Below are 24,349 nucleotides of genomic sequence, written 5' to 3'. Positions count from 1 at the left end.
TCCGACTACAACAACCGCAGCCCCCACTACAACTGCAGTGCCTACTACCACAACTTCAGCTCCCACTACAACAACAACTGCAGCCCCCACTACCACAACTCCAGCTTTAACTACAACAACTGCAGCTCCGACTACAACAACTGCAGCCCCCACTACAACAACTGCAGCCCCCACTACCACAACTTCAGCTTTGACTACCACAACTGCAGCTCCGACAACAACAACTGCAGCTCCCACAACAACAACTGCATCCCCCACTACCACAACTGCAGTCCCCACTACCACAACTGCAGCACCAACTACCACAACTGCAGCCCCCACTACAACAACTGCAGTCCCCACTACCACAACTGCAGCCCCCACTACCACAACTGCAGTCCCCACTACCACAACTGCAGCCCCCACGACAACAACTGCAGCCCCCACTACAACAACTGCAGCCCCTACTACAACAACTGCAGCACCCACTACAACAACTGCAGTCCCCACTACCACAACTGCAGTCCCCACTACCACAACTGCAGCACCAACTACCACAACTGCAGCTCCGACTACCACAACTGCAGCACCCACTACAACTGCAGTGCCTACTACCACAACTTCAGCTCCCACTACAACAACTGCAGCTCCGACTACAACAACTGCAGCCCCCACTACAACAACTGCAGCACCCACAACAACTGCAGTCCCCACTACCACAACTGCAGCCCCCACTACCACAACTGCAGCTCCGACTACCACAACTGCAGCACCCACTACAACTGCAGTGCCTACTACCACAACTTCAGCTCCCACTACAACAACTGCAGCTCCCACAACAACAACTGCAGCCCCCACTACCACAACTCCAGCTTTAACTACAACAACTGCAGCTCCGACTACAACAACTGCAGCCCCCACTACAACTGCAGTGCCTACTACCACAACTTCAGCTCCCACTACAACAACTGCAGCCACCACTACCACAACTGCAGTCCCCACTACCACAACTGCAGCACCAACTACCACAACTGCAGCCCCCACTACAACAACTGCAGTCCCCACTACCACAAATGCAGCCCCAACTACCACAACTGCAGCTCCGACTACCACAACTGCAGCACCCACTACAACTGCAGTGCCTACTACCACAACTTCAGCTCCCACTACAAAAACTGCAGCTCCCACAACAACAACTGCAGCCCCCACTACCACAACTCCAGCTTTAACTACAACAACTGCAGCTCCGACTACAACAACCGCAGCCCCCACTACAACTGCAGTGCCTACTACCACAACTTCAGCTCCCACTACAACAACTGCAGCTCCCACAACAACAACTGCAGCCCCCACAAGCACAACTGCAGTCCCCACTACCACAACTGCAGCACCAACTACCACAACTGCAGCCCCCACTACAACAACTGCAGTCCCCACTACCACAACTGCAGCACCCACTACAACTGCAGTGCCTACTACCACAACTTCAGCTCCCACTACAACAACTGCAGATCCCACAACAACAACTGTAGCCCCCACTACCACAACTCCAGCTTTAACTACAACAACTGCAGCTCCGACTACAACAACTGCAGCCCCCACTACAACTGCAGTGCCTACTACCACAACTTCAGCTCCCACTACAACAACTGCAGCTCCCACAACAACAACTGCAGCCCCCACAACCACAACTGCAGTCCCCACTACCACAACTGCAGCACCAACTACCACAACTGCAGCCCCCACTACAACAACTGCAGTCCCCACTACCACAACTGCAGCCCCCACTACAACAACTGCAGCTCCGACTACCACAACTGCAGCACCCACTACAACTGCAGTGCCTACTACCACAACTTCAGCTCCCACTACAACAACAACTGCAGCCCCCACTACCACAACTCCAGCTTTAACTACAACAACTGCAGCTCCGACTACAACAACTGCAGCCCCCACTACAACAACTGCAGCCCCCACTACCACAACTTCAGCTTTAACTACCACAACTGCAGCTCCGACGACAACAACTGCAGCCCCCACTACCACAACTCCAGCTTTAACTACAACAACTGCAGCTCCGACTACAACAACTGCAGCCCCCACTACAACTGCAGTGCCTACTACCACAACTTCAGCTCCCACTACAACAACTGCAGCTCCCACAACAACAACTGCATCCCCCACTACCACAACTGCAGTCCCCACTACCACAACTGCAGCACCCACAACAACAACTGCAGTCCCCACTACCACAACTGCAGCCCCCACTACCACAACTGCTCATCCGACTACCACAACTGCAGCACCCACTACAACTGCAGTGCCTACTACCACAACTTCAGCTCCCTCTACCACAACTGCAGCCCCCACTACCACAACTGCAACCCCGACTACAACAACTGCAGCCCCCACTACCACAACTGCAGCCCCCACTACCACAACTGCAACCCCGACTACAACAACTGCAGCCCCCACTACCACAACTGCAGCCCCCACTACCACAACTTCAGCTTTAACTACCACAACTGCAGCTCCGACAACAACAACTGCAGCCCCCACTACCACAACTCCAGCTTTAACTACAACAACTGCAGCTCCGACTACAACAACTGCAGCCCCCACTACAACTGCAGTGCCTACTACCACAACTTCAGCTCCCACTACAACAACTGCAGCTCCCACAACAACAACTGCATCCCCCACTACCACAACTGCAGTCCCCACTACCACAACTGCAGCACCAACTACCACAACTGCAGCCCCCACTACAACAACTGCAGTCCCCACTACCACAACTGCAGCCCCCACTACCACAACTGCAGCTCCGACTACCACAACTGCAGCACCCACTACAACTGCAGTGCCTACTACCACAGCTTCAGCTGCCACTACAACAACAACTGCAGCCCCCACTACCACAACTCCAGCTTTAACTACAACAACTGCAGTCCCCACTACCACAAATGCAGCCCCAACTACCACAACTGCAGCTCCGACTACCACAACTGCAGCACCCACTACAACTGCAGTGCCTACTACCACAACTTCAGCTCCCACTACAACAACTGCAGCTCCCACAACAACAACTGCAGCCCCCACAACCACAACTGCAGTCCCCACTACCACAACTGCAGCACCAACTACCACAACTGCAGCCCCCACTACAACAACTGCAGTCCCCACTACCACAACTGCAGCACCCACTACAACTACAGTGCCTACTACCACAACTTCAGCTCCCACTACAACAACTGCAGCTCGCACAACAACAACTGCAGCCCCCACTACCACAACTCCAGCTTTAACTACAACAACTGCAGCTCCGACTACAACAACTGCAGCCCCCACTACAACTGCAGTGCCTACTACGACAACTTCAGCTCCCACTACAACAACTGCAGCCACCACTACCACAACTGCAGTCCCCACTACCACAACTGCAGCCACCACTACCACAACTGCAGTCCCCACTACCACAACTGCAGCACCAACTACCACAACTGCAGCTCCCACAACAACAACTGCAGCCCCCACAACCACAACTCCAGCTTTAACTACAACAACTGCAGCTCCGACTACAACAACTGCAGCCCCCACTACAACTGCAGTGCCTACTACCACAACTTCAGCTCCGACTACAACAACTGCAGCCCCCACTACAACAACTGCAGCACCCACTACAACAACTGCAGTCCCCACTACCACAACTGCAGTCCCCACTACCACAACTGCAGCACCAACTACCAAAACTGCAGCTCCGACTACCACAACTGCAGCACCCACTACAACTGCAGTGCCTACTACCACAACTGCAGCCCCCACTACCACAACTGCAGTCCCCACTACCACAACTGCAGCACCAACTACCACAACTGCAGCCCCCACTACCACAACTGCAGCTCCGACTACCACAAATGCAGCACCCACTACAACAACTGCAGCCCCCACTACCACAACTCCAGCTTTCACTACAACAACTGCAGCTCCGACTACAACAACTGCAGCCCCCACTACAACAACTGCAGCACCCACAACAACAACTGCGGTCCCCACTACCACAACTGCAGCACCAACTACCACAACTGCAGCACCAACTACCACAACTGCAGCACTAACTACAACAACTGCAGCTCTGACTACCACAACTGCAGCTCCGACTACAACAACTGCAGTCCCCACTACCACAACTGCAGCCCCCACTACCACAACTGCAGCTCCGACTACCACAACTGCAGCTCCGACTACCACAACTGCAGCACCAACTACAACTGCAGTGCCTACTACCACAACTGCAGCTCCGACTACAACAACTGCAGCCCCCACTACAACAACTGCAGCACCCACTACAACAACTGCAGTCCCCACTACCACAACTGCAATCCCCACTACCGCAACTGCAGCAGCAACTACCACAACTGCAGCCCTCACTACAACAACTGCAGTCCCCACTACCACAACTGCAGCCCCCACTACCACAACTGCAGCTCTGACTACCACAACTGCAGCACCCACTACAACTGCAGTGCCTACTACCACAACTTCAGCTCCCACTACAACAACTGCAGCCCCCCTAACACAACTCCAGCTTTAACTACCACAACTTCAGCCCCCACTACAACAACTGCAGCACCCACTACAACAACTGCAGCTCCCACTACAACAACCGCAGCTCCCACTACAACAACTGCAGCCCCCACTACCACAACTGCATCTCCCACTACCACAACTGCAGTCCCCACTACCACAACTGCAGCTCCCACTACAACAACTGCAGCTCCCACTACAACAACTGCAGCTCCCACTACCACAACTGCAGCTCCCACTACAACAACTGCAGCCCCCACTACCACAACTGCAGCTCTGACTACCACAACTGCAGCACCCACTACAACTGCAGTGCCTACTACCACAACTTCAGCTCCCACTACAACAACTGCAGCCCCCCTAACACAACTCCAGCTTTAACTACCACAACTGCAGCCCCCACTACAACAACTGCAGCACCCACTACAACAATTGCAGTCCCCACTACCACAACAGCAGCCCCGCACTACCACAACTCCAGCTTTAACTACAACAACTGCAGCTCTGACTACAACAACTGCAGCCCCCACTACAAAAACTGCAGCCCCCACTACCAAACTCCTGCTTTAACTACCACAACTGCAGCCCCCACTACAACAACTGCAGCACCCACTACAACAATTGCAGTCCCCACTACCACAACTGCAGTCCCCACTACCACAACTGCAGCACCAACTACCACAACTGCAGCCCCCACTACAACTGCAGTGCCTACTACCACAACTTCAGCTCCCACTACAACAACTGCAGCTCCCACAACAACAACTGCATCCCCCACTACCACAACTGCAGTCCCCACTACCACAACTGCAGCACCCACAACAACAACTGCAGTCCCCACTACCACAACTGCAGCCCCCACTACCACAACTGCTCATCCGACTACCACAACTGCAGCACCCACTACAACTGCAGTGCCTACTACCACAACTTCAGCTCCCTCTACCACAACTGCAGCCCCCACTACCACAACTGCAACCCCGACTACAACAACTGCAGCCCCCACTACCACAACTGCAGCCCCCACTACCACAACTGCAACCCCGACTACAACAACTGCAGCCCCCACTACCACAACTGCAGCCCCCACTACCACAACTTCAGCTTTAACTACCACAACTGCAGCTCCGACAACAACAACTGCAGCCCCCACTACCACAACTCCAGCTTTAACTACAACAACTGCAGCTCCGACTACAACAACTGCAGCCCCCACTACAACTGCAGTGCCTACTACCACAACTTCAGCTCCCACTACAACAACTGCAGCTCCCACAACAACAACTGCATCCCCCACTACCACAACTGCAGTCCCCACTACCACAACTGCAGCACCAACTACCACAACTGCAGCCCCCACTACAACAACTGCAGTCCCCACTACCACAACTGCAGCCCCCACTACCACAACTGCAGCTCCGACTACCACAACTGCAGCACCCACTACAACTGCAGTGCCTACTACCACAGCTTCAGCTGCCACTACAACAACAACTGCAGCCCCCACTACCACAACTCCAGCTTTAACTACAACAACTGCAGTCCCCACTACCACAAATGCAGCCCCAACTACCACAACTGCAGCTCCGACTACCACAACTGCAGCACCCACTACAACTGCAGTGCCTACTACCACAACTTCAGCTCCCACTACAACAACTGCAGCTCCCACAACAACAACTGCAGCCCCCACAACCACAACTGCAGTCCCCACTACCACAACTGCAGCACCAACTACCACAACTGCAGCCCCCACTACAACAACTGCAGTCCCCACTACCACAACTGCAGCACCCACTACAACTACAGTGCCTACTACCACAACTTCAGCTCCCACTACAACAACTGCAGCTCGCACAACAACAACTGCAGCCCCCACTACCACAACTCCAGCTTTAACTACAACAACTGCAGCTCCGACTACAACAACTGCAGCCCCCACTACAACTGCAGTGCCTACTACGACAACTTCAGCTCCCACTACAACAACTGCAGCCACCACTACCACAACTGCAGTCCCCACTACCACAACTGCAGCCACCACTACCACAACTGCAGTCCCCACTACCACAACTGCAGCACCAACTACCACAACTGCAGCTCCCACAACAACAACTGCAGCCCCCACAACCACAACTCCAGCTTTAACTACAACAACTGCAGCTCCGACTACAACAACTGCAGCCCCCACTACAACTGCAGTGCCTACTACCACAACTTCAGCTCCGACTACAACAACTGCAGCCCCCACTACAACAACTGCAGCACCCACTACAACAACTGCAGTCCCCACTACCACAACTGCAGTCCCCACTACCACAACTGCAGCACCAACTACCAAAACTGCAGCTCCGACTACCACAACTGCAGCACCCACTACAACTGCAGTGCCTACTACCACAACTGCAGCCCCCACTACCACAACTGCAGTCCCCACTACCACAACTGCAGCACCAACTACCACAACTGCAGCCCCCACTACCACAACTGCAGCTCCGACTACCACAAATGCAGCACCCACTACAACAACTGCAGCCCCCACTACCACAACTCCAGCTTTCACTACAACAACTGCAGCTCCGACTACAACAACTGCAGCCCCCACTACAACAACTGCAGCACCCACAACAACAACTGCGGTCCCCACTACCACAACTGCAGCACCAACTACCACAACTGCAGCACCAACTACCACAACTGCAGCACTAACTACAACAACTGCAGCTCTGACTACCACAACTGCAGCTCCGACTACAACAACTGCAGTCCCCACTACCACAACTGCAGCCCCCACTACCACAACTGCAGCTCCGACTACCACAACTGCAGCTCCGACTACCACAACTGCAGCACCAACTACAACTGCAGTGCCTACTACCACAACTGCAGCTCCGACTACAACAACTGCAGCCCCCACTACAACAACTGCAGCACCCACTACAACAACTGCAGTCCCCACTACCACAACTGCAATCCCCACTACCGCAACTGCAGCAGCAACTACCACAACTGCAGCCCTCACTACAACAACTGCAGTCCCCACTACCACAACTGCAGCCCCCACTACCACAACTGCAGCTCTGACTACCACAACTGCAGCACCCACTACAACTGCAGTGCCTACTACCACAACTTCAGCTCCCACTACAACAACTGCAGCCCCCCTAACACAACTCCAGCTTTAACTACCACAACTTCAGCCCCCACTACAACAACTGCAGCACCCACTACAACAACTGCAGCTCCCACTACAACAACCGCAGCTCCCACTACAACAACTGCAGCCCCCACTACCACAACTGCATCTCCCACTACCACAACTGCAGTCCCCACTACCACAACTGCAGCTCCCACTACAACAACTGCAGCTCCCACTACAACAACTGCAGCTCCCACTACCACAACTGCAGCTCCCACTACAACAACTGCAGCCCCCACTACCACAACTGCAGCTCTGACTACCACAACTGCAGCACCCACTACAACTGCAGTGCCTACTACCACAACTTCAGCTCCCACTACAACAACTGCAGCCCCCCTAACACAACTCCAGCTTTAACTACCACAACTGCAGCCCCCACTACAACAACTGCAGCACCCACTACAACAATTGCAGTCCCCACTACCACAACAGCAGCCCCGCACTACCACAACTCCAGCTTTAACTACAACAACTGCAGCTCTGACTACAACAACTGCAGCCCCCACTACAAAAACTGCAGCCCCCACTACCAAACTCCTGCTTTAACTACCACAACTGCAGCCCCCACTACAACAACTGCAGCACCCACTACAACAATTGCAGTCCCCACTACCACAACTGCAGTCCCCACTACCACAACTGCAGCACCAACTACCACAACTGCAGCCCCCACTACAACAACTGCAGCACCCACTACAACTGCAGTGCCTACTACCACAACTTCAGCTGCCACTACAACAACAACTGCAACCCTCACTACCACAACTCCAGCTTTATCTACAACAACTGCAGCTCCGACTACAACAACTGCAACCCCAACTACAACAACTGCAGCCCCCACTACAACCACTGCAGCCCCCACTACCACAACTCCAGCTTTAACTGCAACAACTGCAGCCCCCACTACAACAACTGCAGCACCCACAACAACAAGTGCGGTCCCCACTACCACAACTGCAGCACCAACTACCACAACTGCAGCACCAACTACCACAAATGCAGCACTAACTACAACAACTGCAGCTCTGACTACCACAACTGCAGCTCCGACTCCAACAACTGCAGTCCCCACTACCACAACTGCAGCTCCGACTAACACAACTGCAGCTCCGACTACCACAACTGCAGGACCCACTATAACTGCAGTGCCTACTACCACAACTGCAGCTCCGACTACAACAACTGCAGCCCCCACTACAACTGCAGTGCCTACTACCACAACTTCAGCTCCCACTACAACAACTGCAGCTCCCACAACAACAACTGCAGCCCCCACTACCACAACTCCAGCTTTAACTACAACAACTGCAGCTCCGACTACAACAACCGCAGCCCCCACTACAACTGCAGTGCCTACTACCACAACTTCAGCTCCCACTACAACAACTGCAGCTCCCACAACAACAACTGCAGCCCCCACAACCACAACTGCAGTCCCCACTACCACAACTGCAGCACCAACTACCACAACTGCAGCCCCCACTACAACAACTGCAGTCCCCACTACCACAACTGCAGCACCCACTACAACTGCAGTGCCTACTACCACAACTTCAGCTCCCACTACAACAACTGCAGCTCCCACAACAACAACTGCAGCCCCCACTACCACAACTCCAGCTTTAACTACAACAACTGCAGCTCCGACTACAACAACTGCAGCCCCCACTACAACTGCAGTGCCTACTACTTCAACTTCAGCTCCCACTACAACAACTGCAGCCACCACTACCACAACTGCAGTCCCCACTACCACAACTGCAGCACCAACTACCACAACTGCAGCCCCCACTACAACAACTGCAGTCCCCACTACCACAAATGCAGCCCCAACTACCACAACTGCAGCTCCGACTACCACAACTGCAGCACCCACTACCACAACTTCAGCTCCCACTACAACAACTGCAGCTCCCACAACAACAACTGCAGCCCCCACAACCACAACTGCAGTCCCCACTACCACAACTGCAGCACCAACTACCACAACTGCAGCCCCCACTACAACAACTGCAGTCCCCACTACCACAACTGCAGCACCCACTACAACTGCAGTGCCTACTACCACAACTCCAGCTTTAACTACAACAACTGCAGCTCCGACTACAACAACTGCAGCCCCCACTACAACTGCAGTGCCTACTACCACAACTTCAGCTCCGACTACAACAACTGCAGCCCCCACTACAACAACTGCAGCACCCACTACAACAACTGCAGTCCCCACTACCACAACTGCAGTCCCCACTACCACAACTGCAGCACCAACTACCACAACTGCAGCTCCGACTACCATAACTGCAGCACCCACTACAACTGCAGTGCCTACTACCACAACTGCAGCCCCCACTACCACAACTGCAGTCCCCACTACCACAACTGCAGCACCAACTACCACAACTGCAGCCCACACTACAACAACTGAAGTCCCCACTACCACAACTGCAGCCCCCACTACCACAACTGCAGCTCCGACTACCACAACTGCAGCACCCACTACAACTGCAGTGCCTACTACCACCACTGCAGCTCCGACTACAACAATTGCAGTCCCCACTACCACAACTGCAGCCCCCACTACCACAACTCCAGCTTTAACTACAACAACTGCAGCTCCGACTACAACAACTGCAGCCCCCACTACAACAACTGCAGCCCCCACTACCACAACTCCAGCTTTAACTACAAAAACTGCAGCCCCCACTACAACAACTGCAGCACCCACTACAACAATTGCAGTCCCCACTACCTCAACTGCAGTCCCCACTACCACAACTGCAGCACCCACTACAACAACTGCAGTCCCCACTACCTCAACTGCAGTCCCCACTACCACAACTGCAGTCCCCACTACCACAACTGCAGCACCAACTACCACAACTGCAGCCCCCACTACAACAACTGCAGCACCCACTACAACTGCAGTGCCTACTACCACAACTTCAGCTCCCACTACAACAACTGCAGCTCCCACAACAACAACTGCAGCCCCCACTACCACAACTCCAGCTTTAACTACAACAACTGCAGCTCCGACTACAACAACTGCAGCCCCCACTACAACTGCAGTGCCTACTACTTCAACTTCAGCTCCCACTACAACAACTGCAGCCACCACTACCACAACTGCAGTCCCCACTACCACAACTGCAGCACCAACTACCACAACTGCAGCCCCCACTACAACAACTGCAGTCCCCACTACCACAAATGCAGCCCCAACTACCACAACTGCAGCTCCGACTACCACAACTGCAGCACCCACTACCACAACTTCAGCTCCCACTACAACAACTGCAGCTCCCACAACAACAACTGCAGCCCCCACAACCACAACTGCAGTCCCCACTACCACAACTGCAGCACCAACTACCACAACTGCAGCCCCCACTACAACAACTGCAGTCCCCACTACCACAACTGCAGCACCCACTACAACTGCAGTGCCTACTACCACAACTCCAGCTTTAACTACAACAACTGCAGCTCCGACTACAACAACTGCAGCCCCCACTACAACTGCAGTGCCTACTACCACAACTTCAGCTCCGACTACAACAACTGCAGCCCCCACTACAACAACTGCAGCACCCACTACAACAACTGCAGTCCCCACTACCACAACTGCAGTCCCCACTACCACAACTGCAGCACCAACTACCACAACTGCAGCTCCGACTACCATAACTGCAGCACCCACTACAACTGCAGTGCCTACTACCACAACTGCAGCCCCCACTACCACAACTGCAGTCCCCACTACCACAACTGCAGCACCAACTACCACAACTGCAGCCCACACTACAACAACTGAAGTCCCCACTACCACAACTGCAGCCCCCACTACCACAACTGCAGCTCCGACTACCACAACTGCAGCACCCACTACAACTGCAGTGCCTACTACCACCACTGCAGCTCCGACTACAACAATTGCAGTCCCCACTACCACAACTGCAGCCCCCACTACCACAACTCCAGCTTTAACTACAACAACTGCAGCTCCGACTACAACAACTGCAGCCCCCACTACAACAACTGCAGCCCCCACTACCACAACTCCAGCTTTAACTACAAAAACTGCAGCCCCCACTACAACAACTGCAGCACCCACTACAACAATTGCAGTCCCCACTACCTCAACTGCAGTCCCCACTACCACAACTGCAGCACCCACTACAACAACTGCAGTCCCCACTACCTCAACTGCAGTCCCCACTACCACAACTGCAGTCCCCACTACCACAACTGCAGCACCAACTACCACAACTGCAGCCCCCACTACAACAACTGCAGCACCCACTACAACTGCAGTGCCTACTACCACAACTTCAGCTGCCACTACAACAACAACTGCAACCCTCACTACCACAACTCCAGCTTTATCTACAACAACTGCAGCTCCGACTACAACAACTGCAACCCCAACTACAACAACTGCAGCACCCACTACAACAACTGCAGTCCCCACTACCACAACTGCAGTCCCCAGTACCACAACTGCAGTCCCCAGTACCACAACTGCAGTCCCCAGTACCACAACTGCAGCCCCCACTACAACCACTGCAGCCCCCACTACCACAACTCCAGCTTTAACTACAACAACTGCAGCCCCCACTACAACAACTGCAGCACCCACAACAACAACTGCGGTCCCCACTACCACAACTGCAGCACCAACTACCACAACTGCAGCACCAACTACCACAAATGCAGCACTAACTACAACAACTGCAGCTCTGACTACCACAACTGCAGCTCCGACTACAACAACTGCAGTCCCCACTACCACAACTGCAGCTCCGACTACCACAACTGCAGCTCCGACTACCACAACTGCAGGACCCACTATAACTGCAGTGCCTACTACCACAACTGCAGCTCCCACTACAACAACTGCAGCTCCCACTACAACAACTGCAGCTCCCACAACAGCAACTGCAGCCCCCACTACCACAACTCCAGCTTTAACTACAACAACTGCAGCACCCACTACAACTTCAGCTCCCACTACAACAACTGCAGCTCCCACAACAACAACTGCAGCCCCCACAACAACAACTGCAGTCCCCACTACCACAACTGCAGCCCCCACTACCACAACTGCAGCCCCCACTACAACAACTGCAGCACCCACTACAACAATTGCAGTCCCCACTACCACAACTGCAGCCCCCACTACCACAACTCCAGCTTTAACTACCACAACTGCAGCTCCGACTACAACAACTGCAGCCCCCACTACAACAACTGCAGCACCCACTACAACAACTGCAGTCCCCACTACCACAACTGCAGTCCCCACTACCACAACTGCAGCACCAACTACCACAACTGCAGCCCCCACTACAACAACTGCAGTCCCCACAACCACAACTGCAGCCCCCACTACCACAACTGCAGCTCCGACTACCACAACTGCAGCACCCACTACAACTGCAGTGCCTACTACCACAACTTCAGCTCCCACTACAACAACTGCAGCTCCCACAACAACAACTGCAGCCCCCACTACCACAACTCCAGCTTTAACTACAACAACTGAATCTCCGACTACAACAACTGCAGCCCCCACTACAACAACTGCAGCACCCACAACAACAACTGCGGTCCCCACTACCACAACTGCAGCACCAACTACCACAACTGCAGCACCAACTACAACAACTGCAGCCCCCACTACCACAACTGCAGCTCCCACTACAACTGTAATGCCTACTACCACAACTTCAGCTCCCACTACAACAACTGCAACTCCGACTACAACAACTGCAGCCCCCACTACAACAACTGCAGCACCCACTACAACAACTGCAGCCCCCACTACCACAACTGCAGCCCCCTCTACAACAACTGCGGTCCCCACTACCACAACTTCAGCTCCCACTACAACAACGGCAGCACCTACTACAACAACTGCAGCTCCAACTACAACAACTGCAGCTCCAACTACCACAACTGCAGCTCTGACTACAACAACTGCAGCCCCCACTACAACTGCAGTGTCTACTACCACAACTTCAGCTCCCACTACAACAACTGCAGCTCCCACAACAACAAATGCGGTCCCCACTACCACAACTGCAGCTCCCACTACAACTGCAGTGCCTACTACCACAACTGCAACCTTGACTACAACAACTGCAGCTCCGACTACATAAACTGCAGCCCCCACTACAACAACTGCAGCTCCCACTACAACAACTGCAGCTCCCACTACAACAACTGCAGTCCCCACAACCACAACTGCAGCACCAACTACCACAACTGCAGCACCAACTACAGCAACTGCAGCTCCCACTACAACAACTGCAGCTCCCACTACAACAACTGCAGTCCCCACAACCACAACTGCAGCACCAACTACCACAACTGCAGCACCAACTACAGCAACTGCAGCTCCCACTACAACAACTGCAGCTCCCACTACAACAACTGCAGTCCCCACTACCACAACTGCAGCACCAACTACCACAACTGCAGCACCAACTACAACAACTGCAGTCCCCACTACAACTGCAGCTCCCACTACCACAACTGCAGCTCCCACTACAATAACTGCAGTCCCAGCTACCACAACTGCAGCCCCCACTACAACAACTGCAGTCCCCACTACCACAACTGTACCTCCAACAACCACAACTGCAGCCCACACTACAACAACTGCAGTCCCCACTACCACAACTGTACCTCCAACAACCACAACTGCAGCTCCCACTACCACAATTCCAGCTCCACCCACAACAACTGCAGCTCCCACTACCACAATTCCAGCTCCACCCACAACAACTGTAGCTCCAACTACCACAACTCCAGCTCCACCTACATCCACTGCTGCTCCAACTACCACAAATGCAGCACCTTCTTCAACAACTGCAGGCCCAACCACCACAACTGCAGCTCCAACTACCTAACCTTCAACTCCAACAAAAAAATGTATGATCATCCTAAATTGAAGAGTTCTGAATGATCAAAGTTTTGAGCACAGAAAACATTGGCTTTAACTTCCTAAATGGGTCACCTGAGTTATAATGATGAATTCAGCTAACAGTTCTTCCACCCGGCCAGTAGTGTTGCTTTCTTCTCAGTCTCAATGTTTATTCCCTGTAGAATTCTTTAATCAGAGCTGAAGAAGGATGTTGGACTCCCCCTTCATAAACCTGCCATCACGTCTGTAGAGGTGTTCTCTCCTTCTCCCTCTTTCTGGACACACGTATAGCCCAGAGCCTTGTGCCTGGCTCTACTTCGTAGCTCCTGCAACTCCTGTTGGCATCAAGAGATCTGGAGTAATATTTGTCACACATTTTATTTTTTCTATCAAACCACCATGCACATGTTAGATGTAATGTTTAACCACATGACTATAGACATCGTTTACTTCATCAGTGTGGGCTAAATGGATTTTAGGAATCCCACAGCTGGACAACTAGCCGCAATGACTGGGAGACAGACATCTTGACATTTCTGCAACTCTGCAGCTGCAAAAGAAAGACACAAGAGTTATTTGTAACTGTAAAAATGGGTGTGTGAGTATAAACACTCAAATGTATATAGTACTGCATAGGTTAAATTATTGGGCATGTTTTTTCAATGTAGCTGCATGGTTGACATGTGATGATCGAAATGTATGGAAGCCCTGAGAGGAAGAATTGTTTTTTTATTTGTTTTTGCCAAGTTGATGATTAACTTGAGAAATTATACCATATGTTTATTTTTTAACAGCTACAACTTTTGTTTCCCTATGTTTACATTTGACAGTCACTGAGATAATACTAGGTCAGCCCTTGTTATAATATAGATTTGCCTGGACTAACGACTGGATTTTGTATAACATTTTAATTCACAGAGAACAATGAAAATATTTGAACTCTGGCAATTCCTGCCTAAAATTACTTTGAAATAATCTTCATTTGAATAGGTATTAATTATACCCACTTTTATACCTTCACTATATTCCCAAGGGCAATGAAGATGCACTTTCTCTAAAGTATCAAATGATTTGCACACAACAATGGGCAGCTCTAAATGTAATCTGACCTTTCAATTAGGTTTCTTAGAGGTGTCAGTAATTCCCATGCTTAGAAATTTGAGGATCAGCTGGCACTAGTCTCCAGGAAACTGATAAACATTGTGTGCTGCTCACTCGTCCCTTCCAATGTATTTTACAAGCAAACATTTCAATAAAAACAATGGTACGATAACCTGCATGAGCTCTTTTGCATGCTGCATGACAAATGTTTCAAGAATCAGTGAAGTGAAAGGTTTATCTGGTAATCATGCCGATATGTATAGTTATTGCATGTGAATCGGATTTGTCATTGATGTTTGTTTTCAATTTGTTTAAAAAAATATGAAGTCTTTTCTGATTATCTTGCCCTAGAACAGAGAAGGATGTCTGAAACACTGTGTGGGTTTATTTTGTATTGTGTTGGCTTTTTGCCCCCATACTTTAGCAACTTGATGATTACTAAAACTGCCTCTACTGGTATTGAGATGTGAGAGTGGTAGAAATGTCTTCCTGGTATTTTATTACTTTAGTTTTCTCAGTGTGAAACAAACACAATTGCACAGTAACATGAAACCTGTCAGATTAAGCTATTGATGATCCTGAAGCAAGCTCAGTAAGTTTCCTATGAGCATAGAAATGCCCTGACGATAAAGGGTAACCACCGAAGACACTAACAAAGGCTACATTGCTGTTGTTTAGCATATATATTCTGTTAAAAAAAAAAAAACTTCAGGAAATGTATCAAATAAATCAGATCAAAGTTTACAAGATTAAATATGGTTTAAGGAATATGGAACTTGTTTTTATCTCAGCTATTGGCATATATACACAAAAAGAAACTATTGTCTTATGGATAATGTGTGTATTGAGTGATTGTATTGAAGAGTGTCACATTGTGTTAGTAATAATTAAGAAATAGTAGATATAGTAATAGTAAGAAGTTAAAAAGTAATGCATGTAAACCATCTTGTAACAGCATTTCATTACTGTCACCAACCCAAAAGCAGGGAGTGCTGCAGAAAAGAGGCATTGCATTACATCGGGAAACCTGTTTTCCAACATTGATTAGAGTTTCCAGTAAAGGGAAGATTAAGTACAAAGGAATTTTAATTGAGGGCAGCTCTGGATAATGACGGCAATGAATTTACTATTTGTTTGTTCGTAAATGGGTTACCTGATTGAATGCAACACCTGCCTGATGCAAGTATCACAACCTTGGTCACCGTTGAAACTTTTGGATTTGATCTGAGCCATGTTGCATCGTCATTTACAAAACTCAGTCACAGAGAGCATAGCATGTAGAGCTGAATTACAAGAATCATTGTTAATTACTTTTGGGGTTTTTTGCTAATGTACTGTAAATACTTGATTGATTGCTCATTTCACCTGTATCAGAAACCCTTGTTCATTGCGAACAAGATGTGTATATATCAAGTCTGCGGGTGAGAAAGTGTCTGCCTTTGTGTGTAAAATGAAAGCAATACCACATGCAATAAGAAAGTCAAACAATCATTAAAGTAAAAACCATGGCTGTATCTCAGAATGTGAATTGTCATCATTTCAGAGAAGGTTCACTTTTTGACAATAATGACAGACTGTAATCTTGTCAATTCAGCATTGAGCTCAATTTTCTAAATGTCCAGTGATGCATGGTATAACATCACAGCAATCTTCTTTCAATATTAAGAGTTTGATGATTTTGTTTGTATTGTCATACATGTGGTTTAGTGTAGCTTATTGTTCAGGTTTTGTAGGACCATGGTAAATATGTCTTAAATGTACCTGGTTTTTCAGGTTATTTTAAAGTCATGCCAGTAAAACCCTCCCTCCAAGTGTGAAGGAGGAGTTATCCACATGTTAAGTTCAACATTCAATCTCAGACTGAATACTCGTCAACACTTGGATAAGTGAGAAGTAACACCATCAGCATGGACAGAAAACTTCTTTATTGGATATTCATGCTTGGATATTTACATCTATCTTCTGGACAAAGTAATTATTCTAATTATTCTAAAAGTGTTTTTGGATTAGATTGTACAGGCACAGAAGAAATGAATCTGTTTTTCTTGTTTGAGTGATCGATTGTTGCTCTCTTTAATTGCCCATTATTAATCTCTTCTTAGAGAGAAAATGCCATCCTAAAGATTTAAAGGGACAGCAAATGAAGGCACTGCTTTATTATAAAAAAACAAAGCAGGATTTTAATTGTTTATGTTTACTTCTTAGGACATACAAATTGGCACTATTATTGTTTAATTTGATAATCACTTATAATTTCAAGCAATTTACAGAAGTGTCCACTAAAATAAACATCATGAAAGGCTGTTAAAAAGAACCTGGATGTGACTGGTTTTTAATTTTGCATTATTATTTGATAACATAAATCAATTAACTAATCACCTGTGAAACATCACCACAACATGATCACCGCAGTGGTCCGGTCTTATAAATCAGCAGGATTTTCACAATACACCTGAGCCACATTTTAAGTTTGACCGAGTTCGGCCAACTTGAGTTTGAAAAACTTACTGGTACACTTACTACAATTTGAGCCCAGAGGGTGGTAGAGCATGGGACGACATGCTCACGTCCACAGAAGTGGCTGATTACACATTAAATCATAACCTAACAATTTAGTAGAAAACAGATTCGAATAGCAGTTCACTGTGGTGACTGTTACTCATTAAAGGGTTAATTGTGAAAGTTATTGCATGCAAAGTAGCAAAAAACATGCAATGAACCACGACTTGCACGGTGTTTGGCTGTAAGCACAACACCCACCTGTGGAAGTCAGGCCCTCATGGAGTCTGTTTCTAGTCGTTTGAGCAGGCACATGCACATTTGTGGCCGACTGGAGGTCATGTTGCAGGGCTCTGGCAGTGCTCCTTCTGTTCCTCCTTGCACACAGGGCAAAGGTAGCAGTCCTGCTGCTGGGTTGTTGCCCTCCTACGACCTCCTCCACATCTCCTGATGTACTGGCCTGTCTCCTGGAAGCGCCTCCATGCTCTGGACACTACTCTGACAGACAGCAAACCCTCCTGCCACAGCTCACATTGATGTGCCATCCTGGATGAGCTGCATTACCTGAGCCATTTGTGTCAGTTGTAGACTCCGTCTCATGCTACCACGAGAGTGAAAGCACAGCGAGCATTCAAAAGTGACCAAAAAATCAGCCAGAAAGCATCGAAACTGAGAAGTGGTCTGTGGTCACCACCTGCAGAACCACTCCTTTATTGGGGGTGTCTTGCTAATTGCCTATGAATTCCACCTGAATATTCCATTTGCTCAACAGCATGTGAAATTGATTGTAAATCAGTGTTACGTCCTAAGTGTACAGTTTGAAATGACTGAAGTGTGATTGACTTGGAATTACAATGTGTTAAGTGTTCCCTTTATTTGTTCAGCAGTGTATTTTACTGACAGAAAAAAGAGGTAGTTATGCAATATGGTTGGTTCCCTTGTGAGCGTTGGGTTAACTTGATCCAGGAGGATCTTTGATTAAGGACAATGAGTTTCAGGAAAAATATTTAGTCCATCTTAATAAAAGTTTGACAGACTAGTGGTAATATTTCAGCTAAATTTACATTGTACTACTATTGTTTTAATGACGAAGCAAAGACCACATTTGATATGGTAGATCTGCAGCAGTAATATCTTGTAATATTTGTCTAATTTCACCAGCCACAGCTCCTCCAACTGCAGCTCCGACTACAACAACTGCAGCCCCGACAACCACAACTGCAGCCCCGACTACGACAACTGCAGCACCCACTACCACAACTGCAGCTCCCACGACAACAACTGCAGCCCCCACTACCACAACTGCAGCCCCCACCACAACAACTGCAGCCCCCACAACCACAGCTCCCACTACAACAACTGCAGCCCCCACTACCACAACTGTAGCCCCCACTACGACAACTGCAGCTCCCACTACCACAACTGCAGCCCCCACTACAACAACTGCATCTCCCACTACCACAACTGCAGCCCCCACTACCACAACTGCAGCTCCCACTACAACAACTGCAGCTCCCACTACAACAACTGCAGCTCCCACTACAACAACTGCAGCCCCCACTACCACAACTGCATCTCCCACTACCACAACTGCAGTCCCCACTACCACAACTGCAGTCCCCACTACCACAACTGCAGCTCCCACTACAACAACTGCAGCCCCCACTACCACAACTGCAGCCCCCACTACCACAACTGCAACCCCCACTACCACAACTGCAGTCCCCACTACAACAACTGCAGCCCCCACTACCACAACTGCAACCCCCACTACAACAACTGCAGCCCCCACTACAACAACTGCAGCCCCCACTACAACAACTGCAGCCCCCACTACAACAACTGCAGCCCCAACTACCACAACTGCAGCCCCCACTACCACAACTGCAGCCCCCACTACCACAACTGCAGCCCCCACTCCGACAACTGTAGCTCCCACTACCACAACTGCAGCCCCCACTACAACAACTGCAGCTCCCACTACAACAACTGCAGCCCCCACTACCACAACTGCAACCCCGACTACAACTACTGCAGCCCCCACTACCACAACTTCAGCTCCCACTACAACAACTGCAGCTCCCACTACCACAACTGCAGCTCCCACGACAACAACTGCAGTCCCCACTACAACAACTGCAGCCCCCACTACCACAACTGCAACCCCCACTACAACAACTGCAGCCCCCACTACAACAACTGCAGCCCCCACTACCACAACTGCAGCCCCAACTACCACAACTGCAGCCCCCACTACGACAACTGTAGCTCCCACTACCACAACTGCAGCCCCCACTACAACAACTGCATCTCCCACTACCACAACTGCAGCCCCCACTACCACAACTGCAGCCCCCACTACCACAACTGCAACCCCCACTACAACAACTGCAGCCCCCACTACAACAACTGCAGCCCCCACTACCACAACTGCAGCCCCCACTACCACAACTGCAGCCCCCACTACCACAACTGCAGCCCCCACTACCACAACTGCAGCTCCGACTACAACAACTTCAGCTCCGACTACAACAACTGCAGCATCAACGACAACAACTGCAGCCCCCACTACCACAACTGCAGCCCCAACTACAACAACTGCAGCTCCCACTACAACAACTGCAGCCCCCACTACCACAACTGCAACCCCGACTACAACTACTGCAGCCCCCACTACCACAACTGCAGCCCCCACTACGACAACTGCAGCTCCCACGACAACAACTGCAGCTCCCACTACCACAACTGCAGCCCCCACTACCACAACTGCAACCCCGACTACAACAACTGCAGCCCCCACTACCACAACTGCAGCCCCCACTACGACAACTGCAGCTCCCACGACAACAACTGCAGCTCCCACTACCACAACTGCAGCCCCCACTACCACAACTGCAACCCCGACTACAACAACTGCAGCCCCCACTACCACAACTGCAGCCCCCACTACCACAACTGCAACCCCGACTACAACAACTGCAGCCCCCACTACCACAACTGCAGCCCCCACTACCACAACTGCAGCTCCCACTACAACAACTGCAGCCCCCACTACCACAACTGCAACCCCGACTACAACTACTGCAGCCCCCACTACCACAACTTCAGCTCCCACTACAACAACTGCAGCTCCCACTACCACAACTGCAGCTCCCACGACAACAACTGCAGTCCCCACTACAACAACTGCAGCCCCCACTACCACAACTGCAACCCCCACTACAACAACTGCAGCCCCCACTACAACAACTGCAGCCCCCACTACCACAACTGCAGCCCCAACTACCACAACTGCAGCCCCCACTACAACAACTGCAGCCCCAACTACCACAACTGCAGCCCCCACTACCACAACTGAAGCCCCCACTACCACAACTGCAGCCCCCACTACCACAACTGCAGCCCCCACTACAACAACTGCAGCCCCCACTACCACAACTGCAGCCCCAACTACCACAACTGCAGCCCCCACTACAACAACTGCAGCCCCAACTACCACAACTGCAGCCCCCACTACAACAACTGCATCTCCCACTACCACAACTGCAGCCCCCACTACCACAACTGCAGCCCCCACTACCACAACTGCAGCCCCCACTACACCTGCAGCCCCCACTACCACAACTGCAGCTCCGACTACAACATCTGCAGCTCCGACTACAACAACTGCAGCTCCCACGACAACAACTGCAGCTCCCACTACCACAACTGCAGCTCCGACTACAACAACTGCAGCATCAACGACAACAACTGCAGCCCCCACTACCACAACTGCAGCCCCGACTACAACAACTGCAGCTCCCACTACAACAACTGCAGCTCCCACTACCACAACTGAAGCCCCCACTACCACAACTGCAGCTCCCACTACAACAACTGCAGCCCCCACTACCACAACTGCAGCTCCCACTACAACAACTGCAGCTCCCACTACCACAACTGCAGCTCCCACTACCACAACTGCAGCTCCCACTACCACAACTGCAGCTCCCACTACAACAACTGCAGCCCCCACTACAACAACTGCAGCCCCCACTACCACAACTGCAGCTCCCACTACCACAACTGCAGCCCCCACTACCACAACTGCAGCTCCCACGACAACAACTGCAGCCCCCACTACCACAACTGCAGCTCTGACTACAACAACTGCACCATCAACTACAACAATTGCAGCCCCCACTACAACAACTCCAGCCCCCACTACAACAACTCCAGCTCTGACTACAACTGCACCATCAACTACAACAATTGCAGCCCCCACTACAACAACTCCAGCCCCCACTACAACAACTCCAGCTCTGACTACAACTGCACCATCAACTACAACAATTGCAGCCCCCACTACAACAACTCCAGCCCCCACTACAACAACTCCAGCCCCCACTACAACAACTCCAGTTCTGACTACAACTGCACCATCAACTACAACAATTGCAGCCCCCACTACAACAACTCCAGCCCCCACTACAACAACTCCAGCTCTGACTACAACTGCACCATCAAGTACAACAATTGCAGCCCCCACTACAACAACTCCAGCCCCCACTACAACAACTCCAGCCCCCACTACAATAACTCCAGCCCCCACTACAACAACTCCAGCCCCCACTACAATAACTCCAACCCCCACTACAACAACTCCAGCCCCCACTACAATAACTCCAGCCCCCACTACAACAACTCCAGCTCTGACTACAACTGCACCATCAACTACAACAATTGCAGCCCCCACTACAACTCCAGCCCCCCCTACAACAACTCCAGCCCCCACTACAACAACTGCCCCAACTTCCTCAATATCACAAGGTATGTTTACATTTTAGTATTCACTCTTACATTTTTTTTCTTCCCGAAGTGCTGCAATAATAGTTACAACTGGCACTAATAAAGGGTTAATTTCAATATTGATGGAATTGCTTGAATTACGGTATATACTTTTTGAAATTTAAATAGTCCTTCATATATAAAATCAGTTACAAAATGCAATCTCGATTTCCTTTGATATTTGTAATTACAATTTGGTTAATAAATTGCACTGAGCTAATATTTCGTTCTGCTCTAAGTGTAGGATACATTTTCCTGTTTTTTTACTTTTACCACAACTGCAGCTCCGACTACAACAACTGCACCATCAACTACAACAATTGCAGCCCCCACTACAACAACTCCAGCCCCCACTACAACAACTCCAGCTCTGACTACAACTGCACCATCAACTACAACAATTGCAGCCCCCACTACAACAACTCCAGCCCCCACTACAACAACTCCAGCCCCCACTACAACAACTCCAGTTCTGACTACAACTGCACCATCAACTACAACAATTGCAGCCCCCACTACAACAACTCCAGCCCCCACTACAACAACTCCAGCTCTGACTACAACTGCACCATCAAGTACAACAATTGCAGCCCCCACTACAACAACTCCAGCCCCCACTACAACAACTCCAGCCCCCACTACAATAACTCCAGCCCCCACTACAACAACTCCAGCCCCCACTACAACAACTCCAGCCCCCACTACAATAACTCCAGCCCCCACTACAACAACTCCAGCCCCCACTACAATAACTCCAGCCCCCACTACAACAACTCCAGCTCTGACTACAACTGCACCATCAACTACAACAATTGCAGCCCCCACTACAACAACTCCAGCCCCCACTACAACAACTCCAGCCCCCACTACAACAACTGCCCCAACTTCCTCAATATCACAAGGTATGTTTACATTTTAGTATTCACTCTTACATGTTTTTTTCTTCCCGAAGTGCTGCAATAATAGTTACAACTGGCACTAATAAAGGGTTAATTTCAATATTGATGGAATTGCTTGAATTACGGTATATACTTTTTGAAATTTAAATAGTCCTTCATATATAAAATCAGTTACAAAATGCAATCTCGATTTCCTTTGATATTTGTAATTACAATTTGGTTAATAAATTGCACTGAGCTAATATTTCGTTCTGCTCTAAGTGTAGGATACATTTTCCTGTTTTTTTACTTGTTTTTTTACGTATTGCACTAACACAACAACAAAATAGA

The sequence above is a fragment of the Symphodus melops genome (genome assembly GCF_947650265.1).
Source record: "Symphodus melops genome assembly, chromosome: 8".
NCBI classification, from domain to species: Eukaryota; Metazoa; Chordata; class Actinopteri; order Labriformes; family Labridae; genus Symphodus; species Symphodus melops.
The sequence above is the reverse complement of the archived record's forward strand: the minus strand, read 5'-3'. Positions refer to the sequence as shown.